Consider the following 20,034-nt stretch of genomic DNA (forward strand, 5'->3'; position numbering starts at 1 on the left):
GAAACAGGAAACCCCATGCATTTCTGAAAAGAAGAAACCTGTGGGAATCCAAAGAGGTCTGACTTGCGCGAATCACCCTAGAATGCATTACCCACAATACCCAGTAAAGTCCAGAATTTAAATGTAAAAAACACATTTTTCAGACATTTGCCACTAGGAAACCACCGAAACATGCTGGCAACAACACATGTCCAGCCAGACCTCATTTCCACAGGTGTCCCGATGAAAATGGTACCTCACATGTCTGGGTGAACCCACCTGGGCACAGAGGGAAAAGGCTAAACCAGTGGTATCCCAAAGGGTTTGGGAAGAGGACATTTTAGGATTTTGTTCTTGTGGACAACCTACCGATTTACAGCTGTGGTGTCACAGCCACCAAGGAAAACAGGGAACTCCATGCATTTCTGAAAATTAGACACCAGTGAGAATCAACAGAGGTCTGACTATCGCGAATCACCCTAGAATGTATGAACCATAATGCCCGGCAAATTACAAAATTTAGGGAAAACCAAAATGTTCAGATATTTGCAACCAGGATACCACCGAAACACGCAAGCAATAACACATGTTGTACCTTCCACTTTCCCCAGGTGTCCCGACAAAAATGTTACCTCACATGTGTGGGTGCACCTACCTGAGCGCACAGGGAAAAGGCTAAACCACTGGTATACCAAAGGGTTTGGGAAGTGGATATTTTTAGGATTTTGGTCTTGTGGACAACCTACAGATTTGGGGCTGGGGTGTCGCAGGCACTAAGGGAAACAGGAAACCCCATGCATTTCTGAAAAGAAGAAACCTGTGGGAATCCAAAGAGGTCTGACTTGCGCGAATCACCCTAGAATGCATTACCCACAATACCCAGTAAAGTCCAGAATTTAAATGTAAAAAACACATTTTTCAGACATTTGCCACTAGGAAACCACCGAAACATGCTGGCAACAACACATGTCCAGCCAGACCTCATTTCCACAGGTGTCCCGATGAAAATGGTACCTCACATGTCTGGGTGAACCCACCTGGGCACAGAGGGAAAAGGCTAAACCAGTGGTATCCCAAAGGGTTTGGGAAGAGGACATTTTAGGATTTTGTTCTTGTGGACAACCTACCGATTTACAGCTGTGGTGTCACAGCCACCAAGGAAAACAGGGAACTCCATGCATTTCTGAAAATTAGACACCAGTGAGAATCAACAGAGGTCTGACTATCGCGAATCACCCTAGAATGTATGAACCATAATGCCCGGCAAATTACAAAATTTAGGGAAAACCAAAATGTTCAGATATTTGCAACCAGGATACCACCGAAACACGCAAGCAATAACACATGTTGTACCTTCCACTTTCCCCAGGTGTCCCGACAAAAATGTTACCTCACATGTGTGGGTGCACCTACCTGAGCGCACAGGGAAAAGGCTAAACCACTGGTATACCAAAGGGTTTGGGAAGTGGATGTTTTTAGGATTTTGGTCTTGTGGACAACCTACAGATTTGGGCCTTGGGTGTCGCAGGCACTAAGGGAAACAGGGAACCACATGCATTTCTGAAAAGAAGAAACCTGTGGGAATCCAAAGAGGTGTGACTTGCGCGAATCACTCTAAAAGGTATTACCCACAATACCCGGCAAAGTCCAGAATTTAAAAGTAAAAAAACAATTTTTCAGACATTTGCCACCAGGAAACCACCGAAACACGCTAGCAACAACACATGTCCAACCAGACCTCGTTTCCACAGGTGTCCCGAGGAAAATGGTACCTCACATGTCTGTGTGAACCTACCTGGGCACATAGGGAAAAGGCTAAACCAGTGGTATTCCCAAGGGTTTGGGAAGAGGACGTTTTTAGGAATTTGTTCTTGTGGACAACCATACAGATTTGGGGCTGGGCTGTCAGAGCCACCCAAGAAAACAGGGAACCCCATGCATTTCTTAAAATAAGATTCATGTTGGAATCCACAGAGGTCTGACTTGCACGAATTGCCCTAGAATTTATTACACACAATGCCTGACAAAGTCCATAAATTAGGCCAAAAAACTCACTTTTCAAACATTTGCCACCAAGAAACCACCAAAACACACCAGTAATAACCAATGTCCTACCTTCCCATTTTCCCAACGGTGCCCTGACAAAAATGGTACCTCACATGTGTGGGTGCACCTACCTGAGCACAAAGGGAAAAGACTAGACCACTGATATTCCAAAGGGTTTGGGAATAGGACATTTTTGGGGATTTTGGTCTTGTGGACAACCTACAGATTTGGGCCTGTGGTGTCGCAGCCACCAAGGAAAACAGGGAAGCCCATGCATTTCTGAAAAGAAGGCTCAAAGGGAAAAGACTAAACCACTGATATTCCAAAGGGTTTGGGAATAGGACATTTTTTTGGATTTTGGTCTTGTGGAAAACCTGCAGATTTGGGCCTGCGGTGTTGCAGCCACCAAGGAAAAAAGAGAATCCCATGCATTTCTGAAAATAAGAGACCCATGGAAATCCAAAGAGGTCTGACTTGCGCTTATCACCCTAGAATGTATTACCCACAATACCCAGCAAAGTCCAGAATTTGAAAGGAAAAAAACACATTTTTCAGACATTTGCCACCTGGAAAACACCGAAACACGCTGGCAACAACGCATGTCCAACCTTACCTCATTTCCACAGGTGTCCTGAAGAAAATGGTACCTCACATGTCTGGGTGATCCTACCTGGGCACAGAGGGAAAAGGCTAAACCAGTGGTATTTCAAAGGGTTTGAGATGAGGACATTTTTAGGAATTTGTTCTTGTGGAAAACCTGCAGATTTCGGCCTGTGGTGTTACAGCCACCAAGGAAAAAAGAGAACCCCATGCATTTCTGAAAAGAAGACAACCATCGGAATCAAAAGAGGTCCGACTTGCACAAATCACCCTAGAATATATCAGCGACAATGCCTGGCAAAGTCCACAATTTAAAAGGAAAACACAAATATTTCAGACATTTGCCACCAGAAAACCACCAAAACACGCCGGCAACAAAACATGTCATACCTTCCCTCATTTCCACAGAGGTCCCAATGAAAATGGTACCTCACATGTCAGGGTGCACCTACCTGGTCACGCAGGGAAAAGACTAAACCAGTGGTATCCCAAAGGGTTTGGGAAGAGGACATTTTAGGATTTTGTTCTTGTGGACAACCTACAGATTTACGGCTGGGGTGTCAAAGCCACCAAGGAAAACAGGGAACTCCATGCATTTCTGAAAATTAGACACCAGTGAGAATCAACAGAGGTCTGACTATCGCGAATCACCCTAGAATGTATTAACCACAATGCCCGGCAAAGTACAAAATTTAGGGAAAACCAAAATGTTCAGACATCTGCAGCCAGGATACCACCGAAACACGCAAGCAACAACACACGTTGTACCTTCCACTGTCCCCAGGTGTCCCGACAAAAACGGTACCTCACATGTGTGGGTGCACCTACCTGAGCGCACAGGGAAAAGGCTAAACCACTGGTATACCAAAGGGTTTGGGAAGTGGATATTTTTAGGATTTTGGTCTTGTGGACAACCTACAGATTTGGGGCTGGGGTGTCGCAGGCACTAAGGGAAACAGGAAACCCCATGCATTTCTGAAAAGAAGAAACCTGTGGGAATCCAAAGAGGTCTGACTTGCGCGAATCACCCTAGAATGCATTACCCACAATACCCAGTAAAGTCCAGAATTTAAATGTAAAAAACACATTTTTCAGACATTTGCCACTAGGAAACCACCGAAACATGCTGGCAACAACACATGTCCAGCCAGACCTCATTTCCACAGGTGTCCCGATGAAAATGGTACCTCACATGTCTGGGTGAACCCACCTGGGCACAGAGGGAAAAGGCTAAACCAGTGGTATCCCAAAGGGTTTGGGAAGAGGACATTTTAGGATTTTGTTCTTGTGGACAACCTACCGATTTACAGCTGTGGTGTCACAGCCACCAAGGAAAACAGGGAACTCCATGCATTTCTGAAAATTAGACACCAGTGAGAATCAACAGAGGTCTGACTATCGCAAATCACCCTAGAATGTATGAACCATAATGCCCGGCAAATTACAAAATTTAGGGAAAACCAAAATGTTCAGATATTTGCAACCAGGATACCACCGAAACACGCAAGCAATAACACATGTTGTACCTTCCACTTTCCCCAGGTGTCCCGACAAAAATGTTACCTCACATGTGTGGGTGCACCTACCTGAGCGCACAGGGAAAAGGCTAAACCACTGGTATACCAAAGGGTTTGGGAAGTGGATGTTTTTAGGATTTTGGTCTTGTGGACAACCTACAGATTTGGGCCTTGGGTGTCGCAGGCACTAAGGGAAACAGGGAACCACATGCATTTCTGAAAAGAAGAAACCTGTGGGAATCCAAAGAGGTGTGACTTGCGCGAATCACTCTAAAAGGTATTACCCACAATACCCGGCAAAGTCCAGAATTTAAAAGTAAAAAAACAATTTTTCAGACATTTGCCACCAGGAAACCACCGAAACACGCTAGCAACAACACATGTCCAACCAGACCTCATTTCCACAGGTGTCCCGAGGAAAATGGTACCTCACATGTCTGTGTGAACCTACCTGGGCACATAGGGAAAAGGCTAAACCAGTGGTATTCCCAAGGGTTTGGGAAGAGGACGTTTTTAGGAATTTGTTCTTGTGGACAACCATACAGATTTGGGGCTGGGCTGTCAGAGCCACCCAAGAAAACAGGGAACCCCATGCATTTCTTAAAATAAGATACATGTTGGAATCCACAGAGGTCTGACTTGCACGAATTGCCCTAGAATTTATTACACACAATGCCTGACAAAGTCCATAAATTAGGCCAAAAAACTCACTTTTCAAACATTTGCCACCAAGAAACCACCAAAACACACCAGTAATAACCAATGTCCTACCTTCCCATTTTCCCAACGGTGCCCTGACAAAAATGGTACCTCACATGTGTGGGTGCACCTACCTGAGCACAAAGGGAAAAGACTAAACCACTGATATTCCAAAGGGTTTGGGAATAGGACATTTTTGGGGATTTTGGTCTTGTGGACAACCTACAGATTTGGGCCTGTGGTGTCGCAGCCACCAAGGAAAACAGGGAATCCCATGCATTTCTGAAAAGAAGGCTCAAAGGGAAAAGACTAAACCACTGATATTCCAAAGGGTTCGGGAATAGGAATTATTTTTGGATTTTGGTCTTGTGGAAAACCTGCAGATTTGGGCCTGTGGTGTTGCAGCCACCAAGGAAAAAAAAGAATCCCATGCATTTCTGAAAAGAAGAGACCCATGGAAATCCAAAGAGGTCTGACTTGCACTTATCATCCTAGAATGTATTACCCACAATACCCAGCAAAGTCCAGAATTTGAAAGGAAAAAAACACATTTTTCAGACATTTGCCACCTGGAAACCACCGAAACACGCTGGCAACAACGCATGTCCAACCTTACCTCATTTCCACAGGTGTTCCGAAGAAAATGGTACCTCACATGTCTGGGTGATCCTACCTGGGCAAGAGGGAAAAGGCTAAACCAATGGTATTCCAAAGGGTTTGAGAAGAGGACATTTTTAGGAATTTGTTCTTGTGGACAAACTACAGATTTGGGCCTGGGGTGTCGCAGCCACCTAGGAAAACAGGGAACCCCATGCATTTCTGAAAAGAAGACAACCATCGGAATCAAAAGAGGTCCGACTTGCACAAATCGCCCTAGAATTTATCAGCGACAATGCCTGGCAAATTCCAGAATTTAAAAGGAAAACACAAATATTTCAGACATTTGCCACCAGAAAACCACCAAAACACCCGGCAACAACACATGTCATACCTTCCCTCATTTCCACAGAGGTCCCAATGAAAATGGTACCTCACATGTCAGGGTGCACCTACCTGGTCACGCAAGGAAAAGACTAAACCAGTGGTATCCCAAAGGGTTTGGGAAGAGGACATTTTAGGATTTTGTTCTTCTGAACAACCTACAGATTTACGGCTGGGGTGTCACAGTCACCAAGGAAAACAGGGAACTCCATGCATTTCTGAAAATTAGACATCAGTGAGAATCAACAGAGGTCTGACTATCGCAAATCACCCTAGAATGTATTAACCATAATGCCCGGCAAAGTACAAAATTTAGGGAAAACCAAAATGTTCAGACATTTGCAACCAGGATACCACCCAAACACGCACGCAACAACACATGTTGTACCTTGCACTTTCCCCAGGTGTCCCCAGAAAAATGGTACCTCACATGTGTGGGTGCACCTACCTGAGCGCACAGGGAAAAGGCTAAACCACTGGTATACCAAAGGGTTTGGATAGTGGATATTTTTAGGATTTTGGTCTTGTGGACAACCTACAGATTTGGGGCTGGGGTGTCGCAGGCACTAAGGGAAACAGGAAACCCCATGCATTTCTAAAAAGAAGAAACCTGTGGGAATCCAAAGAGATCGGACTTGCGCGAATCACCCTAGAATGTATTACCCACAATACCCGGCAAAGTCCAGAATTTAAATGTAAAAAACACATTCTTCAGACATTTGCCACTGGGAAACCACCGAAACACGCTGGCAACAACACATGTCCAACCAGACCTCATTTCCACAGGTGTCCCGATGAAAATGGTACCTCACATGTCTGGGTGAACCTACCTGGGCACAGAGGGAAAAGGCTAAACCAGTGGTATTCCAAAGGGCTTGGGAAGAGGACGCTTTTAGGAATTTGTTCTTGTGGACAACCATACAGATTTGGGGCTGGGCTGTCAGAGCCACCCAGGAAAACAGGGAACCCCATGCATTTCTTAAACTAAGATACATGTTGGAATCCACAGAGGTCTGACTTGCACAAATTGCCCTAGAATTTATTACACACAATGTCTGACAAAGTCCATAAATTAGGCCAAAAAACTCACTTTTCAAACATTTGCCACCAGGAAACCACCAAAACACACCAGTAACAACCAATGTCCTACCTTCCCATGTTCCCAATGGTGTCCTGACAAAAATGGTACCTCACATGTGTTGGTACACCTACCTGAGCACAAAGGGAAAAGACTAAACCACTGATATTCCAAAGGGTTTGGGAATAGGACATTTTTGGGGATTTTGGTCTTGTGGACAACCAACAGATTTGGGCCTGTGGTATCGCAGCCACCAAGGAAAACAGGGAATCCCATGCATTTCTGAAAAGAAGACTCGAAGGGAAAAGACTAAACCTCTGATATTCCAAAGGGTTTGGGAATAGGACATTTGTTTGGATTTTGGGGTCTTGTGGAAAACCTGCAGATTTGGGCCTGTGGTGTTGCAGCCACCAAGGAAAAAAGAGAATCCCATGCATTTCTGAAAAGAAGAGACCCATGGAAATCCAAAGAGGTCTGACTTGCGCTTATCACCCTAGAATGTATTACCCACAATACCCAGCAAAGTCCAGAATTTGAAAGGAAAAAAACACATTTTTCAGACATTTGTCACCTGGAAACCACCGAAACACGCTGGCAACAACGCATGTCCAACCTTACCTCATTTCAACAGGTGTCCCGAAGAAAATTGTACCTCACATGTCTGGGTGATCCTACCTGGGCACAGAGGGAAAAGGCTAAACCAGTGGTATCCGAAAGGGTTTGGGAAGAAGATATTTTTAGGAATTTGTTCTTGTGGACAAGCTACAGATTTGGGCCTGACAGATTTGGGCCTGGGGTGTTGCAGGCAACATGAAAAAACAGGGAATCCCATGCATTTCTGAAAAGAAGACACCTGTGGGAATCCACAGAGGTATGACTTGCGCGAATCGCCCCAGAATGTATTACCCACAATGCACAGCAAAATAAAAAATGTAGGCAAAAACCTACATTTTCAGACATTTTCCTCCAGGAAACCACAGAAAAACACTGGTACCAACACATGTACTAGCTTCTCAAATTCTCACTGGTGTCCAGACAAAAATGGTACCTCACATATGTGGGTGCACCTACCTGGGCGCAAAAGGGAAAATGCTAAACCACTGGTATCCCAAAGGGTTTGGGAAGAGGTCATTTTTAGGATTTTGGTCTTGGGGACAACCTACAGATTTGGGCCTGTGGTGTCACAGCCACCAAGGAAAACAGGGAACTCCATGCATTTCTGAAAATAAGACACCAGTGGGATTAAACAGAGGTCTGACTATCGTGAGCAGTGGCGGCTGCTATCAAAGGGCGGGCGGGCGCCGCCCCCCCAGAAAAGAAGAAAAAGCTAAAAGAGATTCAATCTGAGAACTTCTCTGATTGAATCTCTTTTAGCTTGCATTTCCTTTGCCAACAGCGCGGGGCGCTGTGGCAAGGGAACAATAAAAAAAGGGCCGGGCCCTGCTGCTTTCACAGCGGGGCGCGTCCGGTTTTACGTCTTCCTTCTTCAATAGTAGAGTGCGTGGAGTTCGTAGCTCCACGCACTCTACTTAAGCCCCTTTAATTAGAAGGCTGGCGGGGCGCTTCAGGGGTGGCCCAGCCAGTCTAAAATGTGCGTAAACAGCGCACTAGTGCCGGTCGTCACTGAAATTCCCTCCCCTCCCCTGCATGGACACAGTAATGTCATTGGCTGTTTGCCAGCCAATGACAACCCTTGCATTGGCTGGCAAACAGCCAATGACATTACTGTATCTAGGAGTCACGAGTCAACGCGAGCTCAGCTGCCCGGTTCCGGCCCTGAAGACCACCAGCAGCCCAGCAGAGACGGCCTGGACCCTGGTCCACGACACGAGTTGCCGGCGGGTAAGTAGTCCCAGCCAGCAGATGTTGTGTGTTTTGGGCCCGGGGACGTGGTCCACGGACCACAGCCCACTGCCCCAGTCAGCAACCCTGAAAGACGTGTAGGCCAGGGCCTACGTCTTTCAGTGTTGCTGACTGCCGTCAACTCAACTTACTGGGGCCTTGTGTCTCACTCGAGTCGAGTCTCCGGCGGGCCTTGGTGGTAGCGGGCCCGGGCCCCCATACCACCAAGGCGGGGGCCGCCTGGCCTGGGCCTTTACCCCTGGTCCGTGGGCAGCAAGGCCCAGGCAGGTGTGCGTGCTGCTGCTGCCCAGTGCGGGCCGAGTAGAAGTCCATCCAAAATGTGCCGTTTTATATTTTCGTCATTTTTTGACGAAAAATGCCGAAAATATAAAACGGCACAAGTAAGTCCAGGGAGAGCCAGAGCCCTGGCAGCGTGATGGAGAGGACTGGCCGCCTGGCACAGTGGCACCACCACCACGGCTGGTGCGGTGCCTGGTGGCCAGGCCTAGCAGCATGATGCGGGAGGGGTCGCGGGAGGGGTCACGTGCATCGCAGGCCCCGGCTGCACGTTAGAAAAGTCTAATTATTTGTGACATTTCATCCATCATGTTCTAAGCCTCGGCGGTGGAAATAAATAGCATTTCATTTCCCTGGCAGCAAACAAATGTACTAACTGCCTGCAAAATGTGCCCCCGTAGTTCAAACGCCAGCATTTAAAAGGGAAACAGCAAACGCAAAATAAAAAGGTATGAGTATAGCCCGTGTTCTTTGCTCATACCTTTTTCATTCGCGTTTGCCGTTTACCTTTTAAATGCTGACTTTTTCTGTGAATTACATTTTTCATCCGTCAGTTATGTGTCAACAATCACGGTGCTGCCGGCCTTGCAGACTCTACCTGCCGGAATTACAGGTTCTGCGGTGGAGGGGTGCGGGGCTGCTCGGAGACAGGGCCGTACATTTTGATTGGCACGGAGCATTTACTTTCTAGCATGGGCGCGCATCTGCTCTCACACTGCTAGCTTGAGAAAAAAACAGACTAATCGATTCCCAAAGGTTAGGATCGTATGTTGGGATTAGACAGCGTGTGCGTTAAGAACCTTGCGGCTACTCAGCTTCAAATAGTTTTATTAGAATGGCATTTGGGTAAGGCATTCTGGCGCAGCAGGAGCACCAGAATTGCACGACGTAACGATTTTGCACTCGTTCCGCCGGTTGTCCATACATTGCTTGTTTGAGCTTGCCTGCCCTCATGTTTACCCGTCTCCCAATTGAAATACTTGTGAGCATGTGGGACACGCCGGGGTGAGTTCACTGCCTATTCTGTGGCTGTTCTTTGCTCATGTAGCGAAAGTCCAAATCTGCGTGGCACGGTTTACTGCAGGAAAATGCAGATTTCCAACGAGCACAGCCTTACCAGATCCCCTACATATTTAAGAAATCTGCAGATTTTGAAATGTTTGCACAGTTTCAGCGGACTTCCACTCTTTAATTAGGGAATTATTGACTCGGCAGAAGTATGAACAATATTTATAAACGTTTTATGTACAGTTGGACTGCCTTTACGTTGATTGTGTATAGCCTGGGACACTTGTGTCAACACACTGCGTATGCAGTTGTATACCTGTGCTCTTCCTTCCCAGGACACCCTGCAGTACAACCACGTGTGTGTGTGTGATAAATGTGTTGTATTCTGGTGGGAGTGCGAATGGTAAATAAAATACATTGGGGAAGATCATCAAACAAAATGAGACTTGGTAAAGAAAACGCATACATCTATAAAATTCCTTAAGACTAATGACAGTGAAAAGTGACAGACTAAAAACAACAAATACACATTTCAAAATATAATTCATGTGCTAGTTCCCTTTCTGGGAAACTGCTCACTGAATACTACACATGGTCTCAGAATTAGCAGGTGTGCCTGGTGCTGCAATTGCCTTTTAGTTATAAAGTCGTTTAGCAAACCACCCACCAGAGCACCCGAGGACGGGGGCGCCAAGTTCTCACACTTAAGTGAAATCTGAATCCTGGCAATGGTTGTAGCCTTGCCTAGACATACTGGGTATCTGGGAAGGTTTACTTTTGTGTTGCTGTTTTGTAGAAATCCTCATTAAGTGCAACAACCGCTCCATCCCAATTATCGCTGTCATTTAACTGGGACTTCTGGCCAAAAATGGTCTGTAACATAACTGCATTTACCTTATGGCACTGCTAACAACAAGGGTAGCAAGTATTCATTTGGGAAGGTGTGTAATAGCGCAGGTAATTTATGTTTAGATGTGTGCATCTTTGGTAAGCCGCCAAATGAATGCAGTATGATTTGCAAAAACCTTCATGGACATGCTCTTAGTACACAGTTCGCCAGAACAAGGAATGGCCCTTTTCACTAGTTGGTTCCTTGTTACTGGCTTTTTGTTTTGTAGATTATTGTGATCTATGGATGCCTTATTTTCCATCCAGTTCTCTGCACCTAAAGGTTCACCTCGCACTCCTCTGCTTTCACTAACTTGGCTAAAACTATCCTGGTGTAATAGATTGTTAAGATTAAAGTGCATTTTAGGTGGAAGTAACATGTTAGGGGAAAAAAAAACAATATTTAGGCTGAAAAAATGCAGAGCATTCCTCCAAAAAGGGACTGTTGGTTGGCATAGTGCCAGGCTCGTGTGAGGCGGTGGTGAGTCCCCTCCATAGAGGGAGAGTCCCTGGGCACACCTTTGGGAGGCCTTGGGCGGGGCATGTGCCCACGGCCCCCCATTGGAGCCAGATAATTGCTATGTGCTGTGTGGGCCTGTCTGTGACACCAAACTTCTCATTTGTGGGGACCTGGTGTCACTGTGGCGAGTTCCTCCCCCTGTAATTACCCACTCAATTAATGCCACTCTGTTTCCCCCCCCCCCCCCCCTCGGCCCCTCTTTCAGGCCTGGATGGTTTCTGCTGCAGCCAATGTTACTAGATTGGCCTACATTGGGCCACGCAGCGGGCAGGCCATGTCAGGCTAGTTTTGGCGTTGTTTCAGCTTGGAGGATATGTGCGTCTTAAAAAGACCCTGCATGGTATATTCTGAAAGCAGGTTGCTGGTGTTCCTTTGTTGGTGTGAGGCGGCGCAGGAGTATTGCGGTGGGGGGAGTTAAGTACAGGGGGAGGAGGGAGTTGACTGAGGTGGAGGAGGGGCAGGTAAGGCCCCAGTGGGCTTGGAGACAGGCTTGTGTCTGGGTAGGCCACCGTCTTTCCTAAAGCGAGGGAGCGGGGAAAGTGCATTCAATGGAAGTGGTTGGGTCTCTAAAGTGCCATGAAAGGGCGTAGACTGAGGGGCCCGGCCTAATCATTATTGCTTAGTGTATTTGTGGGCCCCTGTATATCGGAGGCGCCAAGCTGTAGCCTGTTCAGAGTCTGGAACCTCTGTCTAGTGCACATTCACTGACCCCCAGTGTTATGATAACTTCGCGCCTCAGGCTGTCCTGCTGAATGTCTGCCCACCTCCTGTTCGAGGCAGAAGCATGGACTTCACTTAACGGGAAGGTGAAGGGTGTTTACATTGTGCATTACTGTTTGTAGTGGCTTTAGGATGTTAACTAGTCGTGCTTCTTTGTTTCCCTTGGCGAGTCCTACTCCCTATTGTATGCCATCACACTTGCACACGACGTAATAGTGTACCACCATTAATATGTAAAACCGAATGCTTTTTTCATATTTCAGTGGGTTTTTTGGACAGTAAATTGCACATTTTGTAGGCCATTTTTCCAAAAATGTCCCGGGGGAAGAACCCCCCCGCACCGCCCTTGGGGGATGGGCTCGCGCGCTGCGTGCGCTCGCTACTAAATTCGCCCTGGGAAATTTACGCCCCACCAGCTTTCAAACTCACCAGCCGCCACTGATCGTGAGTCACCCTAGAATGTATTAACCACAATGCCCGGCAAAGTACAACATTTAGGGAAAAACAAAATGTTCAGACATTTGCAACCAGGATACCACCGAAACATGCCAGCAACAACACATGTTGTACCTTCCACTTTCCCCAGGTGTCCCGACAGAAAACGGCACCACACATTTGTGGGTGCACCTACCTGGGCGCGTAGGGAAAAGGCTAAACCACTGGTATACCAAAGGGTTTTGGAAGAGGATATTTGTAGGATTTTGGTCTTGTGAACAACCTACAGATTTGGGCCTGGGGTGTTGCAGGCACCAAGATAAAACAGGGAACCCCATGCATTTCTAAAAAGAAGACACCTGTGGGAATCCACAGAGGTCTGACTTACGCAAATCACCCCAAGAATGTACTACCCACAATTCACAGCAAAATCCAAAATGTAGGCAAAAACCTACATTTTCAGACATTTGCCACCAGGAAACCACCAAAGCAAGCCAGTAACAACCAATGTCCTGCCTTCCCATGTTTCCACAGGTGTCCCGACAAAAATGGTATCTCACATTTGTGGCTGCACCTACCTGGGCGCAAAGAGCAAAGGCTAAACCACGAGTATACCAAAGGGATTGGGAAGAGGATATTATTAGGATTTTAGTCTTGTGGACAACCTTCAGATTTGGGTCAGGCATTGCAGCCTCCAAGGGAAACAGGAAACTCCATGCATTTCTGAAAATAAGACGCCTGTGAGAATCCAAAGAGGTCTGACATGCGCGAATCGCTCCAGAATGTATTAACCAGAATGGCCATTAAAGTAAAACATTTAGGGAAAACACAAATGTTCAGACATTTGCCACCAATATACCACCGACATACACCAGCAACAACACATGTTGTCCCTTCTTCTTTCTCCAAGTGTCCCGACAAATACGGTATCTCACGTGTGGGTGCACCTACCTGGGCGCAAAGGGAAAAGGCTAAACCACTGGTATCCCAAAGGGTTTGGGAGGAGGATATTTTAGGATATTGGTCTTGTGGACAACCTACAGATTTAGGGCTGGGGTGTCTCAGCCACCAAGGGAAACAGGGAACTCTGTGCATTTCTGAAAAGAAGACAACCGTGGGAATCCAAAGAGGTTTGACTTGCATGTATCACCCTAGAATTTATCAGAGACAATGCCCGGCAAAGCCCAGAATTTAAAAGGAAAACACACATTTTTCAGACATTTGCCACCAGAAAACCTCGAAAACACGCCGGCAACAACACATGTCCTACCTTCCCTCATTTCCACCGGTGTCCCGATGAAAATGGTACCTCACATGTCTGGATGCATCTACCTGGGCACTGAGGGAAAAGGCTAAACCAGTGGTATCCCAAAGGGTTTGGGAAGAGGAAATTTTCGGAGTTTGTTCTTGTGGGAAAGTACAGATTTGGGGCTGGGATCTCGCAGCCGCCAAAGGAAACAGGGAACTCTATGCATTTCTGAAAATAAGGCACCCCTGGGAATCCACAGAGGTCTGACTTGCACAAATCGCCCTAGAATGTATTACCCACAGTGCCGGCAAATTCCATGTACAAAATTACATGTTGTAGGTTCCACTTTCACCAGGAGTCCTGACAAAAACGGTACCTCACATTTGTGGCTGCACCAACCTGGGCGCAAAGGGAAAAGGCAAAACCACTGTTATACTAAAAGGATTGGGAAGAGGGTGTTTTTAGGATTTTGGTCCTGTGGACAACCTACAGATTTGGGCCAGGGGTGGCGCAGGCACCAGGGAAAACAGGGAACCCCATGCATTTCTAAAAAGAAGACACCTCTGGGAATCCACAGAGGTCTGATTTGCACGAATCGCCCCAGAATGCGCTACCTACAATGCATGATAAATTCTAAAATATAGGCAAAAACCTACATTTTCAGACATTTGCCACCAGGAAACCACCGAAAACCACTGGAAACAACACATGTACTAGCTTCACTCGTTCCAACAGGTGTCCTGACAAAAATGGTACCTCACATGTGTGGGTGCTCCTACCTGGGCGCAAATGAAACAGGCTAAACCACTGGTATCTCAAAGGGTTGGGAAGAGGACATTTTTAGGATTTTGGTCTTGTGGACAACCTACAGATTTGGGCCTGGGGTGTTGCAACCACCAAGGAAAAACAGGGAACCCCATGCATTTCTAAAAAGAAGAATCCTGTGGGAATCCAAAGAGGTTTGACTTGAGAGAATCACCCTAGAATTTATTACCTACAATGCACGGCAAAGTCAAGAATTTAAAAGGAAAAAACACTTTTTTCAGACATTGGCCACCAGGAAACCACCGAAATACGCCGGCAACAACACATGTCCTACCTTCTCTCATTTCCAGAGGTGTCCCGACGAAAATTGTACCTCACAGGTCTGGGTGCACCTACCTGGGCACTGAGGGAAAAGGCTAAACCAGTGGTATCCCAAAGGGTTTGGGAAGAGGACATTTTTAGGATTTTGTTCTTTGGACAACCTACAAATTTGGGGCTGGGTTGTCACAGCGACCAAGTAAAATACGGAACTCCATGCATTTCTGAAAATAAGACACCCGTGGGCATCCACAGAAGTCTGATTTGGACAAATTGCTTTAGAAATTATTACCCACAATGCCTGACAAATTCCAAACTTTTGACAAAAAACTCAATTTGCAGACATTTGCCACCAGGAAACCACCTAAACAAGGCAATAACAACCAATGTCCCAACTTCCCATGTTCCCACAGGTGTCCTGCAAAAACGGTACCTCACATGTGATGTGTACACCTACGTGGGCACAATAGGAAAAGGCTAAACCACTGGTATTCCAAAGGGTTGGGGAATACGACATTTGTAGGATTTTGGTCTTGTGGACAACCTACAGATTTGGGCTTGGGGTGTCGCAGCCATTAAAGAAAACAGGAACCCCATGCATTTCTGAAATTACGACACCCGTAGGAATCCACAGAAGTCTTACTTGTGCGAATCGCCCCAGAATGTTATACCCACAATGCACAGCAAAATCTAAAATGTATCAAAAAAACCCACTTTTCAGAAATGTCCTACCAGGAAAGCACAGAAAAACAATGGCAATAACACGTGTACTAGCTTCCCTCGTTCCCACAGGTGTCTCGACAAAAATGGTACCTCACATGTGTGCGCAGACCTACGTGGGAGAAAAGGGAAAAGGCTAAACCACTGGTATCCCAAAGGGTTTGGGAAGAGGACATTTTCTAGGATTTTGGTCTTGTGGACAACCTACAGATTTGGTCCTGGGGTGTCACAGCCTCAAAGGAAAACAGGGAACGCCATGCATTTCTGAAAAGAAGACACCCATCTGAATACAAAGAGGTCTGACTTGCAGGTATCACCCAAAATCCCGGCAAAGTCGAGAATTTAAAAGGAAAAAACTCATTTTTCACACATTTGCCACCAGGAAACCACCGAAACAAGGCAGTAACAGCCAATGTCCTACCTTCCCACGTTCCCACAGGTGTCCTAACAAAACATGTACCTTACATGTGTGGGTAGAGCCTACCTCGGCAAAAAGGGAAAAGGCTAAACCACTGATATTCCAAAGGGTTTGGGAACAGGACATTTTTAGGATTTTGGTTGTGTGGACAACCTACAGATTTGGGTCTGGGGTGTCGCAGCCATCAAGGAAAACAAGGAACTCCATGCCTTTCCGAAAAGAAGACACCCATGGGAATCCACAAAGGTCTGACTTGAACAAATCGTCGTAGAATTTATAACCAGCAAGTGCAGAACATATGGAAATAACATTTTTTTCCACAGGTGTCCCAACAGAAATGGTACCTCACATGTGTGGGTGCATCTACCTGGGCACAAAGGGAAAATATTAAACCACTGGTATCCCAAAGGGTTTGGAAAGAGGTCATTTTTAGGATTTTGGTCTTGTACAACCTACAGATTTGAGCCTGGGGTGTCACAGCCACCAAGGAAAACAGGGAATCCCTTGCATTTCTGAAAAGAGGACACTCATGGGAATCCAAAAAGGTCTGACCTGTGTGAATTGACCTAGAATGTATTACCCACAATGCCCGGCAAATTTCAGAATTTAAGGAAAAAAACAACCATTTTAGACATTTGCCCCCAGGAAAACACAGAAACACGCAGGCAACAACACATGTCCTACCTTCACACGTTCGCAAAAGTGTCACAACAAAAACAGTACCTCACATGTGTGGGTGCACCTACCTGGGTACAAAGGGAGAAGGCTAAACCACTGGTATCCCCAAGGGTTTGGAAAGAGGACATTTTTAGGATTTTGGTCTTGTGGACAACCTGCAGATTTGGACCTGGGTAGTCGCAGCCATCAAGGAAAACATGGAACTCCATGCTTTTCTGAAAAGAAGACACCATGGGAATCCAAAGAGGTCTGACTAGCGCGAGTCACCCTAGAATGCATTACCCACAATGCCTGGCAAAGTCCAGAATTTAAAAGGAAAAATACTATATTTTTCAGACATTTGCCACCAGGAAACCACCGAAACAGGCCGGCAACAACACATGTCCTACCTTACCTCATTTCCACAGGTGTCCCGACGCAAATGGTGCCTCACATGTCTGGGTGCATCTAATTGGGCACAAAGGGAAAATACTAAACCACTGATATCCCAAAGGTTTGCAGAAGAGGACATTTTTAGGATTCCGGACTTATGGACAACCTAAAGCTGTCGGTCTGGGGTGTCGCAGCCACCAAGAAAAACAGGGAACCCCATGCATTTCTGAAAAGAAGACACCCCTGGGAATACAAAGAGGTCTGACTTGCGCGACTCACCCTAGAATGCATTACCCACAATGCCTGGCAAAGTCCAGAATTTAAAAGGAAAAAAACAACATTTTTCAGACCTTTGCCACCAGGAAACCACCGAAACAGGCCGGCAACAACACATGTCCTCCCTTACCTCATTTCCACAGGTGTCCCGACGCAAATGGTGCCTCACATGTCTGGGTGCATCTAATTGGGCACAAAGGCAAAAGGCTAAACAATTGGTATTCCAAAGGATTTGGGAATAGGCGATTTCTAGGATTTTGGTCTTGTGGACAATCTACAGATTTGGGCATGCGGTGTCGCAGACACCTAGGAAAACAGGGAACCCCATACATTTCTGAAAAGAAGACAACCGTCGGAATCCAAAGAGGTCTGACTTGCGCGAATCACCCTAGAATTTATAAGCGAAAATGCCTGGCAAAGTCCAAAACTTAAATGAAAACGCACATTTTTCAGACATTTGCCACCAGAAAACCACCGAAACACGCCGGCAGCAACGCATGCCCTACCTTCCCTCATTTCCACAGAGGTACCGATGAAAATGGTACCTCACATGTCACAGTGCACCTATCTGGTCACGCAGGGAAAAGACTAAACCAGTGGTATCCCAAAGGGTTTGGTAAGAGGGTATTTTTAGGATTTTGTTCTTGTGGAAAACCTACAGATTTAGGGCTGGGGTGTCACAGCCACCAAGGAAACCACCAAAACATGCCAGCAACAACACATGTTGTACCTTCCACTTTCCCCAGGTGTCCCGACAAAAACGGTACCTCACATGTATGGGTGCACCTACCTTGGCGCACAGGGAAAAGGCTAAACCACTGGTATACCAAAGGGTTTGGGAAGAGGACATTTTTCGGATTTTAGTCTTGTAAACAACATACAGATTTGGGCCTGGGGTGTTGCAGGCACCAAGAAAAAACAGGGAACCCCATGCATTTCTGAAAAGAAGACACCTGTGGGAATCCACATAGGTCTGACTTGCGCAAATCGACCCAGAATGTACTACCCACAATGCACAGCAAAATAAAAATTGTAGGCCAAAACCTACATTTTCAGACATTTGACATCAGGAAACCACAGAAAAAAACTAACAACAAAACATGTACTAGTTTCCCTCTTTCCCACAAGTGTCCCAACAAAAATGTACCTAACATGTGTGGGTGCACCTACCTGGGCTCAAAGGGAAAAGGCTAAACCACTGGTATCCCACAGGGTTTGGGAATAGGAAATTGTTAGGATTTTGGTCTTGTACAACGTACAGATTTGAGCCTGGTGTGTCACAGCCACCAAGGAAAACAGGGAATCCCTTGCATTTCTGAAAAGAGGACACTCATGGCACTCCAAAGAGTTCTGACTTGAGCGAATCACCCTAGAATTACCCGCAATACCCGGCAACGGCCAGAATTTAAAACGAAAAAAATAAAAATTTTCAGAAATGTGCCACCAGGGAACCACTGAAACACCGGCAACAACACATGTCCTACCTTCCCTCAACCACTGGTATCCCAAAGGGGTTGGGAAGAAGACATTTTTTGGATTTTGTTCTTTTGACAACCTACAGATTTGGGGATCGGGTGTCGCAGCCCCCAAGGGAAACAGGGAACTCCATGCATTTCTGAAAATAAGACAGCTGTGGGAATCCACAGAGGTCTGACTATCGCGAATCAACCTAGAATGTATTACCCACAATGCCCGGCAAAGTAAAAAATGTAGGGAAAACCAAAATCTTCAGAAATTTTGTAACCAGGATAGCACCGAAACATGCCACCAACAACACATGTTATACCTTCCACTTTCCCCAGGTGTCCCGACAAAAACGGAACCTCACATTTGTGGATGCACCTACCTGGGCGCATAGGGAAAAGGCTAAACCACTGGTATACCAATGGGTTTGGCAAGAGGATATTTGTAGGATTTTGGTCTTGTGGACAACCTACAGATTTGGGCCTGGGGTGTTGCAGGCACCAAGAAAAAACAGGGAACCCCATGCATTTCTGAAAAGAAGACACCAATGGGAATCCACAGAGGTATGACTTGCGCAAATGGCCCCAGAATGTACAACCCACAATGCACAGCAAAATCCAAAATGCAGACAAAAATCTACATTTTCAGACATTTGCCACCAGGAAACCACCCAAAAACACTGGCAACAACACATGTCCTACCTTCCCTCATTTCCACAGGTGTCCCAACAAAAATTGTACCTCACATGTCTGGGTGCACCTTCCTGGGCACAGAGGGAAAAGGTTAAACCAGTGGTATCCGAAAGGGTTTGGGAACAAGATATTTTTAAGATTTTTTTCTTGTGCACAAGCTACAGATTTGGGCCTGACAGATTTGGGCCTGGGGTGTTGCAGGCACCAAGAAAAAAAAGGGAACCCCATGCATTTCTAAAAAGAAGACACCTGTGGGAATCCACAGAGGTCTGACTTACGCGAATCACCCCAAGAATGTACTACCCACAATGCACAGCAAAATCCAAAATGTAGGCAAAAACCTACATTTTCAGACATTTGCCACCAGGAAACCACCAAAGCAAGCCAGTAACAACCAATGTCCTGCCTTCCCATGTTCCCAAAGGTGTCCTGACAAAAACGGTTTCTCACATTTGTGGCTGCACCTACCTGG

Source organism: Ambystoma mexicanum, chromosome 2q (assembly GCF_040938575.1).
Source record: "Ambystoma mexicanum isolate Mex_15411 chromosome 2q, UKY_AmexF1_1, whole genome shotgun sequence".
In the NCBI taxonomy this organism is placed as follows: domain Eukaryota; kingdom Metazoa; phylum Chordata; class Amphibia; order Caudata; family Ambystomatidae; genus Ambystoma; species Ambystoma mexicanum.